At 46.3% G+C, this 22,432-nt stretch overlaps 1 long non-coding RNA gene across 7 annotated transcripts in view; it reads right to left on the bottom strand.

Annotated features, from left to right (window-relative positions):
- The window catches only part of LOC309636271, an 868,657-nt gene extending 864,135 nt beyond the window's left edge, over positions 1–4,522 (bottom strand). For all 7 annotated transcript variants that reach the window (XR_014249349.1, XR_014249350.1, XR_014249351.1 and 4 more), the window contains exon 1: positions 4,410–4,522. This is a non-coding gene — a long non-coding RNA (uncharacterized lncRNA). The remainder of the gene's footprint in view (positions 1–4,409) is intronic.
- Between the last annotated feature and the right edge of the window lie 17,910 nt (positions 4,523–22,432).

Below are 22,432 nucleotides of genomic sequence, written 5' to 3'. Positions count from 1 at the left end.
ATGATACCTTTTATCACAATTCTAGATGACCACTGTCATCACAATGCCCCAAGACACATGTCATAACAATTCGCCATGGCCCTTGCCATCACAATGCTCCATGACCCGTGTCATCACAATGGTCCCGGACACTTGTCATCACAATGATCCATGACCACTTACATCACAATGCTCCTTGACTCCTGTCATCACAATGCTCCATAGCCTATGCATTCGCAATGCTACATGGTCCCTGTAATCACATTGCTCCATGATCCATTTCATCACAATGCTCTATGACCACTGTCATTACAATGCCACATTATACCTGTCATCACAATGCTCCATGGCCCCTGTCAGCACAATGTTCCATGACAGATGTCATCACTGTCCTCCATGGTCCCTGTAATCACAATGCTCCATTCCCTTGTCAACGCAATGCTCCAGAACTCTTGTCATCATAATGCTCCATGCCCGTCTCATCACAATTCTCCATGACACTTTTCATTAAAATGCTCCATGGCCTTTATCATCACAATGCTCCATGGCCCCTGTTATCACATTGATCCATTGTACCTTTCATCACAATGCTAGATAACCTCTGTCATCACAATGCCCGATGACACCTGTCATCAGAATTGGCCATGGCCCTTGTCATCACAATGCTCCATGCCCTTGTCAACGCAATGCTCCAGAACTCTTGGCATCATAATGCTCCATGCCCGTCTCATCACAATGCTCCATGACACTTGTCATCAAAATGCTCCATGGCCTTTGTCATCACAATGCTCCATGGCCCCTGTTATCACAGTGCTCCATGTTACCTTTCCTCATAATTCTCGATGACCACTGTCATCACAATGCCCCATGACACCTGTCATCACAATTCGCCATGGCCCTTGTCATCACAATGCTCCATGATCCATGTCATCACAATGTTCCTGGACACTTATCATCACAATGAACTATGACCACATTCATCACAATGCTCCATGACCCCTGTCATCACACTGCTCCATGGCCTATGCATTCAAAATGCTCCATGGCCCCTGTAATCACATTGCTCCATGATCCCTTTCATCACAATGTTCTATGACCACTCTCATCACAATACCCCATGACGCCTATCATCATAATGCTCCAAGGCCCCTCTCATCACAATGCTCCATGAACCCTGTCATCACAATGTTCCATGACACTTGTCATCACAGTGCTCCATGAACACCTGTCATCACAATATTCACTGCCCATGTAATCACAATGCTCCTGGTCCCCTGTAATCACAGTGCTCCATACCCTTTTCATCACAATGCTCCAGAACTCTTGTCATCATAATGCTCCATGCCCGTGTCATCACAATGCTTGAAGAACCTTGTCATCACAATGCTCCATGAACCGTGTCATCACAAGGTTCCAGGACCCTTGTCATCACAATGATCCATGACCCCTGTCATCTCAATGCTCCATGATCTTTGTATTCACAATGCTCCCTGGCCCCTATAATTGCGGTGATCCATGACCCCTGTCATCACAATGCTCCCTGGTATATTTCATCACAATTCTAGATGACCACTGTCATCACAGTGCTCCACGGCCCCTGTCGTCAGAGTCCTCCATGATACCGTTCATTACAATTCTACATGACCACTGTCATCACAATGCCGCATGACACCTGTCATCACAATTCGCCATGGCACTTGTCATCACAATGCTCCATGAACCATGTCATCACAATGTTCATGGACAATAGTCATGACAATGCTCCATGACAACTTACATCACAATGCTCCTTGACCCCTGTCATTTCATTGCTCCATGGCCTATGCATTCACAATGCTCCATGGTCCCTGTAATCACAATGCTCCATACCCTTGTCATCGCAATGCTCCAGATCACTTCTCATCATAATGCTCCATGCCCGTGTCATCACAATGCTCCATGGCCCCTGTCATCACAGTGCTCCGTGATACCTTTCATCCTAATGATAGATGACCACTGTCATCACAATGCTCCATGACACCTGTCATCAGAATTGGCCATGGCCCTTGTCATCACAATGCTCCAGGACACTTGTCTTCACAATGTTCCATGGCGCATTTCATCACAATGCTCCATGACCACTTTCATCAAATTGCTCCATGATGCCTGTCATCACAATGCTCCATGGCCTTTGTCATCAAAATTCTACATGGCCCCTGTAATAACAGTGCTTCAGGACAACTTTTATCACAATGCTCCATGACCACTCTCATCACAATGCCAGATAAGACCTTTCATGACAATGCTCCATGGCCCTTGTCATCACAATATTCTATGACTTCTGTCATCACAATGCTCCATGCCCCTGTCATCACAATGCCCCATCACCCCTGCTATTACAATGCTCCATGACCCCTGTCGTCGCAATGCTCCGAAACCCTTGTCATCACAATATTCCATGATCCGTGTAATCACGATGATCCATGAACCATTTCGGTACAATGCTCCAGTACCCCTTTCATTAAAATGCTCCATGGCACTTGTCATCAGAATGCTCCAGGAACCCTTCCATCACAATAATCCATGACCCGTTTCCTCACAATTCTCCAGGACCGCTTTCATCACAATGCTCCATTCCCTTGTCATCTCAATGCTTCATGGCCCCTGTCATCAAAATGATCCATGCCCTTGTCATCAAAATGCTCCAGAACTCTTGTCATCACTATGCTCCATGCCCATGTCATCAAAATGCTGCATGGCCCCTGTCATCACAATGCTGCATGACCCCTGTCATCACAATGCTCCATGCCCGTATCATCACAATGCTCCATTACCCATGTCATCGTAGTGATCCATGACCCCTTACATCACAATGCTGCATGACACCTGTCATCACAATGCTCCGTGGTCTTTGTCATCACAATGCTCCATGACCACTGTCATCACCATGCCCCATGACCCCATTCATCACAATGCTCCATAGCCCTTGTCATCACAATGCTCCATTAGCGCTGTCATCACAATGTTCCATGACTCTTGTCATCAAAATGCCTCATGATCCATTTAATCACAATGCTCCATGACTCCTTTCATCACATCCTCCATGATACTTGTCATTACACTGCCCCATGACCTCTTTCAGAACAATGCTCCATGATACCAGTCATCACAATGCTCCATGACCATTGTCGTCACAATGCTCCATGCCCCTTTCAACACAATGCTCCATGACAACTGTCATCACAATGCTCCATGGCCTTTGTCATCACAATTATACATGGCCCCTGTGATCACAGTGCTCCATGACCCCTTTCATCACAATGCTCCATGACCACTGTCATCACAATGCCCCATGACCCCTGTTATCACAATGCTCCATGACCCCTGTCATTACAATGCTCCATGACCACTGTCATCACAATGTTCCATGATCGCTGTAATCACAATGACCCATGACACCTTTCCTCAGAAGGCTCCAGTACGCCTGTCATCACAATGCTCCAATGACCGTCTCATCACAATGCTCCATGATCCCTGTCAGCACAACGTTCCATGACAATTGTCATCACAATGCTCCATGACACCTGTCATCACAATGTTGCCTGCCCATGTCATCAAAATGCTCCATGTCCCCTGTAATCACAATGTTCCATTACACCTGTCTTCACAATGTTCCCTGCCCATGTCATCACAATGCTCCATTACCAATGTAATCAAAATGTTCGCCTGCCCTTGTCATCAAAATGCTCCATGGCCCCTTTAATCACAATGCTCCATGAACCCTGTCATCACAATATTCCATGACAGTTGTCATCACAATGCTCCATGACCCTGTAATCACAATGCTCCATGCCCTTGTCATCACGATGCTCCAGAACTCTTGTCATCATAATGATGAATGCTCGTGTCATCACAAAGCTCCATGATACTTGTCATCACAATGTTCCATGGCCTTGTCATTACAATACTCCATGGCCCCTGTCATCACCGTGCTCCATGATACCTTTTATCACAATTCTAGATGACCACTGTCATCACAATGCCCCAAGACACATGTCATCACAATTCGCCATGGCCCTTGCCATCACAATGCTCCATGACCCGTGTCATCACAATGGTCCAGGACACTTGTCATCACAATGATCCATGACCCCTGTCATCACACTGCACCATGGCCTATGCATTCAAAATGCTCCATGGCCCCTGTAATCACATTGCTCCATGATCCCTTTCATCACGATGTTCTATGACCACACTCATCACAATACCCCATGACGCCTATCATCATAATGCTCCAAGGCCCCTCTCATCACAATGCTCCATGAACCCTGTCATCACAATGTTCCATGACACTTGTCATCACAGTGCTCCATGAACCCCTGTCATCACAATATTCACTGCCCATGTAATCACAACGCTCCTGGTCCCCTGTAATCACAGTGCTCCATAACCTTTTCATCACAATGCTCCAGAATTCTTGTCATCATAATGCTCCATGCCCGTGTCATCACAATGCTTGAAGAACCTTGTCATCACAATGCTCCATGAACCGTGTCATCACAAGGTTCCAGGACCCTTGTCATCACAATGATCCATGACCCCTGTCATCTCAATGCTCCATGATCTTTGTATTCACAATGCTCCATGGCCCCTATAATTGTGGTGATCCATGACCCCTGTCATCACAATGCTCCCTGGTATATTTCATCACAATTCTAGATGACCACTGTCATCACAGTGCTCCACGGCCCCTGTCGTCAGAGTCCTCCATGATACCTTTCATTACAATTCTACATGACCACTGTCATCACAATGCCCCATGACACCTGTCATCACAATTCGCCATGGCACTTGTCATCACAATGCTCCATGAACCATGTCATCACAATGTTCATGGACACTTGTCATCACAATGCTCCATGACAACTTACATCACAATGCTCCTTGACCCCTGTCATTTCATTGCTCCATGGCCTATGCATTCACAATGCTCCATGGCTCCGGTAATCACATTGCTCCATGATCCCTTTCATCACAATGCTCCAAGACCGCTGTCATCACAATGCCCCATGACGCCTATCATCATAATGCTCCAAGGCTCCTCTCATCACAATACTCCATGATCCCTGTCATCACAATGTTCCATGACACTAGTCATCACAGTGCTCCATGACCCCTGTCATCACAATATTCACTGCCCATGTAATCACAATGCTCTTGTTCCCCTGTAATCACAATGCTCCATAACCTTGTCATCACAATGCTCCAGAACTCTTGTCATCATAATGCTCCATGCCCGTTTCATCACAGTGCTCCATGACCACTTTCATCACAATGCTCCTTGACCCCTGTCATCACAATGCTCTATGACCACTGTCATCACAATGCCACATGACACCTGTAATCACATTGCTCCATGATCCTTTTCATCACAATGCTCTATGACCACTGTCATCACAATGCCACATGACACCTGTCATCACAATGCTCTATAGCCCCTGTCAGCACAATGTTCCATGACAGGTATCATCACAATGATACATGACTGCTGTCATCAGAATGTTCCCTGCTCTTGTCATCTCAATGCTCCCTGGCCCCTGTTATCACAATGCTCCATGCCCATATCATCACAATGCTCCATTACACATGTCATCGTAGTGATCCATGACCCCTTTCATCACAATGCTGCATGACACCTGTCATCACAATGCTCCATAGCCCTTGTCATCACAATGCTCCATTAGCCCTGTCATCACAATGTTCCATGACTCTTGTCATCAAAATGCCTCATGATCCATTTAATCACAATGCTCCATGACTCCTTTCATCACATCCTCCATGATACTTGTCATTACACTGCCCCATGACCTTTTTCAGAACAATGCTCCATGATACCAGTCATCACAATGCTCCATGACCATTGTCGTCACAATGCTCCATGCCCCTTTCAACACAATGCTCCATGACAACTGTCATCACAATGCTCCATGGTCTTTGTCATCACAATTATACATGGCCCCTGTGATCACAGTGCTCCATGACCCCTTTCATCACAATGCTCCATGACCACTGTCATCACAATGCCCCATGACCCCTGTCATCACAATGCTCCATGGCCCCTGTCATTACAATGCTCCATGACCACTGTCATCACAATGTTCCATGACAGATGTCACCACTATCCTCCATGGTCCCTGTAATCACAATGCTCCATTCCCTTGTCAATGCAATGCTCCAGAACTCTTGTCATCATAATGCTCCATGCCCGTCTCATCACAATTCTCCATGACACTTTTCATTAAAATGCTCCATGGTCTTTATCATCACAATGCTCCATGGCCCCTGTTATCACATTGATCCATTGTACCTTTCATCACAATGCTAGATAACCTCTGTCATCACAATGCCCGATGACACCTGTCATCAGAATTGGCCATGGCCCTTGTCATCACAATGCTCCATGCCCTTGTCACCACAATGCTCCAGAACTCTGGGCATCATAATGCTCCATGCCCGTCTCATCACAATGCTCCATGACACTTGTCATGAAAATGCTCCATGGCCTTTGTCATCACAATGCTCCATGGCCCCTGTTATCACAGGGCTCCATGTTACCTTTCATCACAATTCTAGATGACCACTGTCATCACAATGCCCCATGACACCTGTCATCACAATTCGCCATGGCCCTTGTCATCACAATGCTCCATGATCCATGTCATCACAATGTTCCTGGACACTTATCATCACAATGAACTATGACCACATTCATCACAATGCTCCATGACCCCTGTCATCACACTGCTCCATGGCCTATGCATTCAAAATGCTCCATGGCCCCTGTAATCACATTGCTCCATGATCCCTTTCATCACAATGCTCCAAGACCGCTGTCATCACAAGGCCCCATGACGCGTATCATCATAATGCTCCAAGGCCCCTCTCATCACAATGCTCCATGAACCCTGTCATCACAATGTTCCATGACACTTGTCATCACAGTGCTCCATGAACCCCTGTCATCACAATATTCACTGCCCATGTAATCACAATGCTCCTGGTCTCCTGTAATCACAGTGCTCCATACCCTTTTCATCACAATGCTCCAGAACTCTTGTCATCATAATGCTCCATGCCCGTGTCATCACAATGCTTGAAGAACCTTGTCATCACAATGCTCCATGAACCGTGTCATCACAAGGTTCCAGGACCCTTGTCATCACAATGATCCATGACCCCTGTCATCTCAATGCTCCATGATCTTTGTATTCACAATGCTCCCTGGCCCCTATAATTGCGGTGATCCATGACCCCTGTCATCACAATGCTCCCTGGTATATTTCATCACAATTCTAGATGACCACTGTCATCACAGTGCTCCACGGCCCCTGTCGTCAGAGTCCTCCATGATACCTTTCATTACAATTCTACATGACCACTGTCATCACAATGCCCCATGACACCTGTCATCACAATTCGCCATGGCACTTGTCATCACAAAGCTCCATGAACCATGTCATCACAATGTTCATGGACACTTGTCATCACAATGCTCCATGACAACTTACATCACAATGCTCCTTGACCCCTGTCATTTCATTGCTCCATGGCCTATGCATTCACAATGCTCCATGGCCCCTGTAATCACATTGCTCCATGATCCTTTTCATCACAATGCTCCAAGACCGCTGTCATCACAATGCCCCATGACGCCTATCATCATAATGCTCCCAGGCCCCTCTCATCACAGTGCTCCATGATCCCTCTCATCACAATGTTCCATGACACTAGTCATCACAGTGCTCCATGACCCCTGTCATCACAATATTCACTGCCCATGTAATCACAATGCTCCTGGTCCCCTGTAATCACAATGCTCCATACCCTTTTCATCACAATGCTCCAGAACTCTTGTCATCATAATGCTGCATGCCCGTGTCATCACAGTGCTCCATGTCCACTTTCATCACAATGCTCCTTGACCCCTGTCATCACAATGCTCCATGGCCTATGTATTCACAATGCTCCATGGCCCCTGTAATCACATTGCTCCATGATCCTTTTCATCACAATGCTCTATGACCACTGTCATCACAATGCCACATGACACCTGTCATCACAATGCTCTATAGCCCCTGTCAGCACAATGTTCCATGACAGGTATCATCACAATGATACAAGACTGCTGTCATCAGAATGTTCCCTGCTCTTGTCATCTCAATGCTCCCTGGCCCCTGTTATCACAATGCTCCATGTCCATATCATCACAATGCTCCATTACACATGTCATCGTAGTGATCCATGACCCCTTTCATCACAATGCTGCATGACACCTGTCATCACAATGCTCCATAGCCCTTGTCATCACAATGCTCCATTAGCCCTGTCATCACAATGTTCCATGACTCTTGTCATCAAAATGCCTCATGATCCATTTAATCACAATGCTCCATGACTCCTTTCATCACATCCTCCATGATAATTGTCATTACACTGCCCCATGACCTTTTTCAGAACAATGCTCCATGATACCAGTCATCACAATGCTCCATGACCATTGTCATCACAATGCTCCATGCCCCTTTCAACACAATGCCCCATGACACCTGTCATCACAATTCGCCATTGAACTTGTCATCACAATGCTCCATGAACCCTGTCATCACAATGTTCCATGACAGTTGTCATCACAATGCTCCATGACCCTGTAATCACAATGCTCCATGCCCTTGTCATCACAATGCTCCAGAACTCTTGTCATCATAATGATGAATGCTCGTGTCATCACAAAGCTCCATGATACTTGTCATCACAATGTTCCATGGCCTTGTCATTACAATACTCCATGGCCCCTGTCATCACAGTGCTCCATGATACCTTTTATCACAATTCTAGATGACCACTGTCATCACAATGCCCCAAGACACATGTCATCACAATTCGCCATGGCCCTTGCCATCACAATGCTCCATGACCCGTGTCATCACAATGGTCCCGGACACTTGTCATCACAATGATCCATGACCACTTACATCACAATGCTCCTTGACTCCTGTCATCACAATGCTCCATAGCCTATGCATTCGCAATGCTACATGGTCCCTGTAATCACATTGCTCCATGATCCATTTCATCACAATGCTCTATGACCACTGTCATTACAATGCCACATTATACCTGTCATCACAATGCTCCATGGCCCCTGTCAGCACAATGTTCCATGACAGATGTCATCACTGTCCTCCATGGTCCCTGTAATCACAATGCTCCATTCCCTTGTCAACGCAATGCTCCAGAACTCTTGTCATCATAATGCTCCATGCCCGTCTCATCACAATTCTCCATGACACTTTTCATTAAAATGCTCCATGGCCTTTATCATCACAATGCTCCATGGCCCCTGTTATCACATTGATCCATTGTACCTTTCATCACAATGCTAGATAACCTCTGTCATCACAATGCCCGATGACACCTGTCATCAGAATTGGCCATGGCCCTTGTCATCACAATGCTCCATGCCCTTGTCAACGCAATGCTCCAGAACTCTTGGCATCATAATGCTCCATGCCCGTCTCATCACAATGCTCCATGACACTTGTCATCAAAATGCTCCATGGCCTTTGTCATCACAATGCTCCATGGCCCCTGTTATCACAGTGCTCCATGTTACCTTTCCTCATAATTCTCGATGACCACTGTCATCACAATGCCCCATGACACCTGTCATCACAATTCGCCATGGCCCTTGTCATCACAATGCTCCATGATCCATGTCATCACAATGTTCCTGGACACTTATCATCACAATGAACTATGACCACATTCATCACAATGCTCCATGACCCCTGTCATCACACTGCTCCATGGACTATGCATTCAAAATGCTCCATGGCCCCTGTAATCACATTGCTCCATGATCCCTTTCATCACAATGTTCTATGACCACTCTCATCACAATACCCCATGACGCCTATCATCATAATGCTCCAAGGCCCCTCTCATCACAATGCTCCATGAACCCTGTCATCACAATGTTCCATGACACTTGTCATCACAGTGCTCCATGAACCCCTGTCATCACAATATTCACTGCCCATGTAATCACAATGCTCCTGGTCCCCTGTAATCACAGTGCTCCATACCCTTTTCATCACAATGCTCCAGAACTCTTGTCATCATAATGCTCCATGCCCGTGTCATCACAATGCTTGAAGAACCTTGTCATCACAATGCTCCATGAACCGTGTCATCACAAGGTTCCAGGACCCTTGTCATCACAATGATCCATGACCCCTGTCATCTCAATGCTCCATGATCTTTGTATTCACAATGCTCCCTGGCCCCTATAATTGCGGTGATCCATGACCCCTGTCATCACAATGCTCCCTGGTATATTTCATCACAATTCTAGATGACCACTGTCATCACAGTGCTCCACGGCCCCTGTTATCAGAGTCCTCCCTGATACCTTTAATCACAATTCTATATGACCGCTCTCATCACAATTCCACATGACACCTGTCATCACAATGCTCCATGAACCATGTCATCACAATGTTCATGGACAAGAGTCATCACAATGCTCCATGACAACTTACATCACAATGCTCCTTGACCCCTGTCATTCCATTGCTCCATGGCCTATGCATTCACAATGCTCCATGGCTCCTGTAATCACATTGCTCCATGATCCCTTTCATCACAATACTCCAAGACCGCTGTCATCACAATGCCCCATGACGCCTATCATCATAATGCTCCAAGGCCCCTCTCATCACAATGCTCCATGATCCCTGTCATCACAATGTTCCATGACACTAGTCATCACAGTGCTCCATGACCCCTGTCATCACAATATTCACTGCCCATGTAATCACAATGCTCCTGGTCCCCTGTAATCACAATGCTCCATACCCTTGTCATCACAATGCTCCAGAACTCTTGTCATCATAATGCTCCATTCCCTTGTCATCACAGTTCTCCATGACCACTTTCATCACAATGCTCTATGACCACTGTCATCACAATGCCACATGACACCTGTCATCACAATGCTCTATAGCCCCTGTCAGCACAATGTTCCATGACAGGTATCATCACAATGATCCATGACTGCTGTCATCACAATGTTCCCTGCCCTTGTCATTCTCAATGCTCCCTGGCTCCTGTCATCACAATGCTCCATGCTCATATCATCACAATGCTCCATTACCCATGTCATCGATGTGATCCATGACCCCTTTCATCACAATGCTCCATGACCCCAGTCATCACAATGCTCCATAGCCCTTGTCATCACAATGCTCCATTAGCCCTGTCATCACAATGTTCCATGACTCTTGTCATCAAAATGCCTCATGATCCATTTAATCACAATGCTCCATGACTCCTTTCATCACATCCTCCATGATACTTGTCATTACACTGCCCCATGACCTTTTTCAGAACAATGCTCCATGATACCAGTCATCACAATGCTCCATGACCATTGTCGTCACAATGCTCCATGCCCCTTTCAACACAATGCTCCATGACAACTGTCATCACAATGCTCCATGGTCTTTGTCATCACAATTATACATGGCCCCTGTGATCACAGTGCTCCATGACCCCTTTCATCACAATGCTCCATGACCACTGTCATCACAATGCCCCATGACCCCTGTCATCACAATGCTCCATGGCCCCTGTCATTACAATGCTCCATGACCACTGTCATCACAATGTTCCATGACAGATGTCACCACTATCCTCCATGGTCCCTGTAATCACAATGCTCCATTCCCTTGTCAATGCAATGCTCCAGAACTCTTGTCATCATAATGCTCCATGCCCGTCTCATCACAATTCTCCATGACACTTTTCATTAAAATGCTCCATGGTCTTTATCATCACAATGCTCCATGGCCCCTGTTATCACATTGATCCATTGTACCTTTCATCACAATGCTAGATAACCTCTGTCATCACAATGCCCGATGACACCTGTCATCAGAATTGGCCATGGCCCTTGTCATCACAATGCTCCATGCCCTTGTCACCACAATGCTCCAGAACTCTGGGCATCATAATGCTCCATGCCCGTCTCATCACAATGCTCCATGACACTTGTCATGAAAATGCTCCATGGCCTTTGTCATCACAATGCTCCATGGCCCCTGTTATCACAGGGCTCCATGTTACCTTTCATCACAATTCTAGATGACCACTGTCATCACAATGCCCCATGACACCTGTCATCACAATTCGCCATGGCCCTTGTCATCACAATGCTCCATGATCCATGTCATCACAATGTTCCTGGACACTTATCATCACAATGAACTATGACCACATTCATCACAATGCTCCATGACCCCTGTCATCACACTGCTCCATGGCCTATGCATTCAAAATGCTCCATGGCCCCTGTAATCACATTGCTCCATGATCCCTTTCATCACAATGCTCCAAGACCGCTGTCATCACAAGGCCCCATGACGCGTATCATCATAATGCTCCAAGGCCCCTCTCATCACAATGCTCCATGAACCCTGTCATCACAATGTTCCATGACACTTGTCATCACAGTGCTCCATGAACCCCTGTCATCACAATATTCACTGCCCATGTAATCACAATGCTCCTGGTCTCCTGTAATCACAGTGCTCCATACCCTTTTCATCACAATGCTCCAGAACTCTTGTCATCATAATGCTCCATGCCCGTGTCATCACAATGCTTGAAGAACCTTGTCATCACAATGCTCCATGAACCGTGTCATCACAAGGTTCCAGGACCCTTGTCATCACAATGATCCATGACCCCTGTCATCTCAATGCTCCATGATCTTTGTATTCACAATGCTCCCTGGCCCCTATAATTGCGGTGATCCATGACCCCTGTCATCACAATGCTCCCTGGTATATTTCATCACAATTCTAGATGACCACTGTCATCACAGTGCTCCACGGCCCCTGTCGTCAGAGTCCTCCATGATACCTTTCATTACAATTCTACATGACCACTGTCATCACAATGCCCCATGACACCTGTCATCACAATTCGCCATGGCACTTGTCATCACAAAGCTCCATGAACCATGTCATCACAATGTTCATGGACACTTGTCATCACAATGCTCCATGACAACTTACATCACAATGCTCCTTGACCCCTGTCATTTCATTGCTCCATGGCCTATGCATTCACAATGCTCCATGGCCCCTGTAATCACATTGCTCCATGATCCTTTTCATCACAATGCTCCAAGACCGCTGTCATCACAATGCCCCATGACGCCTATCATCATAATGCTCCCAGGCCCCTCTCATCACAGTGCTCCATGATCCCTCTCATCACAATGTTCCATGACACTAGTCATCACAGTGCTCCATGACCCCTGTCATCACAATATTCACTGCCCATGTAATCACAATGCTCCTGGTCCCCTGTAATCACAATGCTCCATACCCTTTTCATCACAATGCTCCAGAACTCTTGTCATCATAATGCTGCATGCCCGTGTCATCACAGTGCTCCATGTCCACTTTCATCACAATGCTCCTTGACCCCTGTCATCACAATGCTCCATGGCCTATGTATTCACAATGCTCCATGGCCCCTGTAATCACATTGCTCCATGATCCTTTTCATCACAATGCTCTATGACCACTGTCATCACAATGCCACATGACACCTGTCATCACAATGCTCTATAGCCCCTGTCAGCACAATGTTCCATGACAGGTATCATCACAATGATACAAGACTGCTGTCATCAGAATGTTCCCTGCTCTTGTCATCTCAATGCTCCCTGGCCCCTGTTATCACAATGCTCCATGTCCATATCATCACAATGCTCCATTACACATGTCATCGTAGTGATCCATGACCCCTTTCATCACAATGCTGCATGACACCTGTCATCACAATGCTCCATAGCCCTTGTCATCACAATGCTCCATTAGCCCTGTCATCACAATGTTCCATGACTCTTGTCATCAAAATGCCTCATGATCCATTTAATCACAATGCTCCATGACTCCTTTCATCACATCCTCCATGATACTTGTCATTACACTGCCCCATGACCTTTTTCAGAACAATGCTCCATGATACCAGTCATCACAATGCTCCATGACCATTGTCATCACAATGCTCCATGCCCCTTTCAACACAATGCCCCATGACACCTGTCATCACAATTCGCCATCGAACTTGTCATCACAATGCTCCATGAACCCTGTCATCACAATGTTCCATGACAGTTGTCATCACAATGCTCCATGCCCTTGTCATCACAATGCTCCAGAACTCTTGTCATCATAATGATGAATGCTCGTGTCATCACAAAGCTCCATGATACTTGTCATCACAATGTTCCATTGCCTTGTCATTACAATACTCCATGGCCCCTGTCATCACAGTGCTCCATGATACCTTTTATCACAATTCTAGATGACCACTGTCATCACAATGCCCCAAGACACATGTCATCACAATTCGCCATGGCCCTTGCCATCACAATGCTCCATGTCCCGTGTCATCACAATGGTCCCGGACACTTGTCATCACAATGATCCATGACCACTTACATCACAATGCTCCTTGACTCCTGTCATCACAATGCTCCATAGCCTATGCATTCGCAATGCTACATGGTCCCTGTAATCACATTGCTCCATGATCCATTTCATCACAATGCTCTATGACCACTGTCATTACAATGCCACATTATACCTGTCATCACAATGCTCCATGGCCCCTGTCAGCACAATGTTCCATGACAGATGTCATCACTGTCCTCCATGGTCCCTGTAATCACAATGCTCCATTCCCTTGTCAACGCAATGCTCCAGAACTCTTGTCATCATAATGCTCCATGCCCGTCTCATCACAATTCTCCATGACACTTTTCATTAAAATGCTCCATGGCCTTTATCATCACAATGCTCCATGGCCCCTGTTATCACATTGATCCATTGTACCTTTCATCACAATGCTAGATAACCTCTGTCATCACAATGCCCGATGACACCTGTCATCAGAATTGGCCATGGCCCTTGTCATCACAATGCTCCATGCCCTTGTCAACGCAATGCTCCAGAACTCTTGGCATCATAATGCTCCATGCCCATCTCATCACAATGCTCCATGACACTTGTCATCAAAATGCTCCATGGCCTTTGTCATCACAATGCTCCGTGGCCCCTGTTATCACAGTGCTCCATGTTACCTTTCCTCATAATTCTCGATGACCACTGTCATCACAATGCCCCATGACACCTGTCATCACAATTCGCCATGGCCCTTGTCATCACAATGCTCCATGATCCATGTCATCACAATGTTCCTGGACACTTATCATCACAATGAACTATGACCACATTCATCACAATGCTCCATGACCCCTGTCATCACACTGCTCCATGGACTATGCATTCAAAATGCTCCATGGCCCCTGTAATCACATTGCTCCATGATCCCTTTCATCACAATGTTCTATGACCACTCTCATCACAATACCCCATGACGCCTATCATCATAATGCTCCAAGGCCCCTCTCATCACAGTGCTCCATGAACCCTGTCATCACAATGTTCCATGACACTTGTCATCACAGTGCTCCATGAACACCTGTCATCACAATATTCACTGCCCATGTAATCACAATGCTCCTGGTCCCCTGTAATCACAGTGCTCCATACCCTTTTCATCACAATGCTCCAGAACTCTTGTCATCATAATGCTCCATGCGCGTGTCATCACAATGCTTGAAGAACCTTGTCATCACAATGCTCCATGAACCGTGTCATCACAAGGTTCCAGGACCCTTGTCATCACAATGATCCATGACCCCTGTCATCTCAATGCTCCATGATCTTTGTATTCACAATGCTCCCTGGCCCCTATAATTGCGGTGATCCATGACCCCTGTCATCACAATGCTCCCTGGTATATTTCATCACAATTCTAGATGACCACTGTCATCACAGTGCTCCACGGCCCCTGTCGTCAGAGTCCTCCATGATACCGTTCATTACAATTCTACATGACCACTGTCATCACAATGCCGCATGACACCTGTCATCACAATTCGCCATGGCACTTGTCATCACAATGCTCCATGAACCATGTCATCACAATGTTCATGGACAATAGTCATGACAATGCTCCATGACAACTTACATCACAATGCTCCTTGACCCCTGTCATTTCATTGCTCCATGGCCTATGCATTCACAATGCTCCATGGTCCCTGTAATCACAATGCTCCATACCCTTGTCATCGCAATGCTCCAGATCACTTCTCATCATAATGCTCCATGCCCGTGTCATCACAATGCTCCATGGCCCCTGTCATCACAGTGCTCCGTGATACCTTTCATCCTAATGATAGATGACCACTGTCATCACAATGCTCCATGACACCAGTCATCAGAATTGGCCATGGCCCTTGTCATCACAATGCTCCAGGACACTTGTCTTCACAATGTTCCATGGCGCATTTCATCACAATGCTCCATGACCACTTTCATCAAATTGCTCCATGATGCCTGTCATCACAATGCTCCATGGCCTTTGTCATCAAAATTCTACATGGCCCCTGTAATAACAGTGCTTCAGGACAACTTTTATCACAATGCTCCATGACCACTCTCATCACAATGCCAGATAAGACCTTTCATGACAATGCTCCATGGCCCTTGTCATCACAATATTCTATGACTTCTGTCATCACAATGCTCCATGCCCCTGTCATCACAATGCCCCATCACCCCTGCTATTACAATGCTCCATGACCCCTGTCGTCGCAATGCTCCGAAACCCTTGTCATCACAATATTCCATGATCCGTGTAATCACGATGATCCATGAACCATTTCTGTACAATGCTCCAGTACCCCTTTCATTAAAATGCTCCATGGCACTTGTCATCAGAATGCTCCAGGAACCCTTCCATCACAATAATCCATGACCCGTTTCCTCACAATTCTCCAGGACCGCTTTCATCACAATGCTCCATTCCCTTGTCATCTCAATGCTTCATGGCCCCTGTCATCAAAATGATCCATGCCCTTGTCATCAAAATGCTCCAGAACTCTTGTCATCACTATGCTCCATGCCCATGTCATCACAATGCTGCATGGCCCCTGTCATCACAATGCTGCATGACCCCTGTCATCACAATGCTCCATGCCCGTATCATCACAATGCTCCATTACCCATGTCATCGTAGTGATCCATGACCCCTTACATCACAATGCTGCATGACACCTGTCATCACAATGCTCCGTGGTCTTTGTCATCACAATGCTCCATGACCACTGTCATCACCATGCCCCATGACCCCATTCATCACAATGCTCCATAGCCCTTGTCATCACAATGCTCCATTAGCGCTGTCATCACAATGTTCCATGACTCTTGTCATCAAAATGCCTCATGATCCATTTAATCACAATGCTCCATGACTCCTTTCATCACATCCTCCATGATACTTGTCATTACACTGCCCCATGACCTCTTTCAGAACAATGCTCCATGATACCAGTCATCACAATGCTCCATGACCATTGTCGTCACAATGCTCCATGCCCCTTTCAACACAATGCTCCATGACAACTGTCATCACAATGCTCCATGGCCTTTGTCATCACAATTATACATGGCCCCTGTGATCACAGTGCTCCATGACCCCTTTCATCACAATGCTCCATGACCACTGTCATCACAATGCCCCATGACCCCTGTTATCACAATGCTCCATGACCCCTGTCATTACAATGCTCCATGACCACTGTCATCACAATGTTCCATGATCGCTGTAATCACAATGACCCATGACACCTTTCCTCAGAAGGCTCCAGTACGCCTGTCATCACAATGCTCCAATGACCGTCTCATCACAATGCTCCATGATCCCTGTCAGCACAACGTTCCATGACAATTGTCATCACAATGCTCCATGACACCTGTCATCACAATGTTGCCTGCCCATGTCATCAAAATGCTCCATGTCCCCTGTAATCACAATGTTCCATTACACCTGTCTTCACAATGTTCCCTGCCCATGTCATCACAATGCTCCATTACCAATGTAATCAAAATGTTCGCCTGCCCTTGTCATCAAAATGCTCCATGGCCCCTTTAATCACAATGCTCCATGAACCCTGTCATCACAATATTCCATGACAGTTGTCATCACAATGCTCCATGACCCTGTAATCACAATGCTCCATGCCCTTGTCATCACGATGCTCCAGAACTCTTGTCATCATAATGATGAATGCTCGTGTCATCACAAAGCTCCATGATACTTGTCATCACAATGTTCCATGGCCTTGTCATTACAATACTCCATGGCCCCTGTCATCACCGTGCTCCATGATACCTTTTATCACAATTCTAGATGACCACTGTCATCACAATGCCCCAAGACACATGTCATCACAATTCGCCATGGCCCTTGCCATCACAATGCTCCATGACCCGTGTCATCACAATGGTCCAGGACACTTGTCATCACAATGATCCATGACCCCTGTCATCACACTGCACCATGGCCTATGCATTCAAAATGCTCCATGGCCCCTGTAATCACATTGCTCCATGATCCCTTTCATCACGATGTTCTATGACCACACTCATCACAATACCCCATGACGCCTATCATCATAATGCTCCAAGGCCCCTCTCATCACAATGCTCCATGAACCCTGTCATCACAATGTTCCATGACACTTGTCATCACAGTGCTCCATGAACCCCTGTCATCACAATATTCACTGCCCATGTAATCACAACGCTCCTGGTCCCCTGTAATCACAGTGCTCCATAACCTTTTCATCACAATGCTCCAGAATTCTTGTCATCATAATGCTCCATGCCCGTGTCATCACAATGCTTGAAGAACCTTGTCATCACAATGCTCCATGAACCGTGTCATCACAAGGTTCCAGGACCCTTGTCATCACAATGATCCATGACCCCTGTCATCTCAATGCTCCATGATCTTTGTATTCACAATGCTCCATGGCCCCTATAATTGTGGTGATCCATGACCCCTGTCATCACAATGCTCCCTGGTATATTTCATCACAATTCTAGATGACCACTGTCATCACAGTGCTCCACGGCCCCTGTCGTCAGAGTCCTCCATGATACCTTTCATTACAATTCTACATGACCACTGTCATCACAATGCCCCATGACACCTGTCATCACAATTCGCCATGGCACTTGTCATCACAATGCTCCATGAACCATGTCATCACAATGTTCATGGACACTTGTCATCACAATGCTCCATGACAACTTACATCACAATGCTCCTTGACCCCTGTCATTTCATTGCTCCATGGCCTATGCATTCACAATGCTCCATGGCTCCGGTAATCACATTGCTCCATGATCCCTTTCATCACAATGCTCCAAGACCGCTGTCATCACAATGCCCCATGACGCCTATCATCATAATGCTCCAAGGCCCCTCTCATCACAATACTCCATGATCCCTGTCATCACAATGTTCCATGACACTAGTCATCACAGTGCTCCATGACCCCTGTCATCACAATATTCACTGCCCATGTAATCACAATGCTCTTGTTCCCCTGTAATCACAATGCTCCATAACCTTGTCATCACAATGCTCCAGAACTCTTGTCATCATAATGCTCCATGCCCGTTTCATCACAGTGCTCCATGACCACTTTCATCACAATGCTCCTTGACCCCTGTCATCACAATGCTCTATGACCACTGTCATCACAATGCCACATGACACCTGTAATCACATTGCTCCATGATCCTTTTCATCACAATGCTCTATGACCACTGTCATCACAATGCCACATGACACCTGTCATCACAATGCTCTATAGCCCCTGTCAGCACAATGTTCCATGACAGGTATCATCACAATGATACATGACTGCTGTCATCAGAATGTTCCCTGCTCTTGTCATCTCAATGCTCCCTGGCCCCTGTTATCACAATGCTCCATGCCCATATCATCACAATGCTCCATTACACATGTCATCGTAGTGATCCATGACCCCTTTCATCACAATGCTGCATGACACCTGTCATCACAATGCTCCATAGCCCTTGTCATCACAATGCTCCATTAGCCCTGTCATCACAATGTTCCATGACTCTTGTCATCAAAATGCCTCATGATCCATTTAATCACAATGCTCCATGACTCCTTTCATCACATCCTCCATGATACTTGTCATTACACTGCCCCATGACCTTTTTCAGAACAATGCTCCATGATACCAGTCATCACAATGCTCCATGACCATTGTCGTCACAATGCTCCATGCCCCTTTCAACACAATGCTCCATGACAACTGTCATCACAATGCTCCATGGTCTTTGTCATCACAATTATACATGGCCCCTGTGATCACAGTGCTCCATGACCCCTTTCATCACAATGCTCCATGACCACTGTCATCACAATGCCCCATGACCCCTGTCATCACAATGCTCCATGGCCCCTGTCATTACAATGCTCCATGACCACTGTCATCACAATGTTCCATGACAGATGTCACCACTATCCTCCATGGTCCCTGTAATCACAATGCTCCATTCCCTTGTCAATGCAATGCTCCAGAACTCTTGTCATCATAATGCTCCATGCCCGTCTCATCACAATTCTCCATGACACTTTTCATTAAAATGCTCCATGGTCTTTATCATCACAATGCTCCATGGCCCCTGTTATCACATTGATCCATTGTACCTTTCATCACAATGCTAGATAACCTCTGTCATCACAATGCCCGATGACACCTGTCATCAGAATTGGCCATGGCCCTTGTCATCACAATGCTCCATGCCCTTGTCACCACAATGCTCCAGAACTCTGGGCATCATAATGCTCCATGCCCGTCTCATCACAATGCTCCATGACACTTGTCATGAAAATGCTCCATGGCCTTTGTCATCACAATGCTCCATGGCCCCTGTTATCACAGGGCTCCATGTTACCTTTCATCACAATTCTAGATGACCACTGTCATCACAATGCCCCATGACACCTGTCATCACAATTCGCCATGGCCCTTGTCATCACAATGCTCCATGATCCATGTCATCACAATGTTCCTGGACACTTATCATCACAATGAACTATGACCACATTCATCACAATGCTCCATGACCCCTGTCATCACACTGCTCCATGGCCTATGCATTCAAAATGCTCCATGGCCCCTGTAATCACATTGCTCCATGATCCCTTTCATCACAATGCTCCAAGACCGCTGTCATCACAAGGCCCCATGACGCGTATCATCATAATGCTCCAAGGCCCCTCTCATCACAATGCTCCATGAACCCTGTCATCACAATGTTCCATGACACTTGTCATCACAGTGCTCCATGAACCCCTGTCATCACAATATTCACTGCCCATGTAATCACAATGCTCCTGGTCTCCTGTAATCACAGTGCTCCATACCCTTTTCATCACAATGCTCCAGAACTCTTGTCATCATAATGCTCCATGCCCGTGTCATCACAATGCTTGAAGAACCTTGTCATCACAATGCTCCATGAACCGTGTCATCACAAGGTTCCAGGACCCTTGTCATCACAATGATCCATGACCCCTGTCATCTCAATGCTCCATGATCTTTGTATTCACAATGCTCCCTGGCCCCTATAATTGCGGTGATCCATGACCCCTGTCATCACAATGCTCCCTGGTATATTTCATCACAATTCTAGATGACCACTGTCATCACAGTGCTCCACGGCCCCTGTCGTCAGAGTCCTCCATGATACCTTTCATTACAATTCTACATGACCACTGTCATCACAATGCCCCATGACACCTGTCATCACAATTCGCCATGGCACTTGTCATCACAAAGCTCCATGAACCATGTCATCACAATGTTCATGGACACTTGTCATCACAATGCTCCATGACAACTTACATCACAATGCTCCTTGACCCCTGTCATTTCATTGCTCCATGGCCTATGCATTCACAATGCTCCATGGCCCCTGTAATCACATTGCTCCATGATCCTTTTCATCACAATGCTCCAAGACCGCTGTCATCACAATGCCCCATGACGCCTATCATCATAATGCTCCCAGGCCCCTCTCATCACAGTGCTCCATGATCCCTCTCATCACAATGTTCCATGACACTAGTCATCACAGTGCTCCATGACCCCTGTCATCACAATATTCACTGCCCATGTAATCACAATGCTCCTGGTCCCCTGTAATCACAATGCTCCATACCCTTTTCATCACAATGCTCCAGAACTCTTGTCATCATAATGCTGCATGCCCGTGTCATCACAGTGCTCCATGTCCACTTTCATCACAATGCTCCTTGACCCCTGTCATCACAATGCTCCATGGCCTATGTATTCACAATGCTCCATGGCCCCTGTAATCACATTGCTCCATGATCCTTTTCATCACAATGCTCTATGACCACTGTCATCACAATG

The sequence above is a fragment of the Balaenoptera borealis genome (genome assembly GCF_965194805.1).
Source record: "Balaenoptera borealis genome assembly, chromosome: 10".
NCBI classification, from domain to species: Eukaryota; Metazoa; Chordata; class Mammalia; order Artiodactyla; family Balaenopteridae; genus Balaenoptera; species Balaenoptera borealis.
Note: the sequence above shows the minus strand (reverse complement) of the source record. Positions and strands in the feature narration are given on the sequence as shown.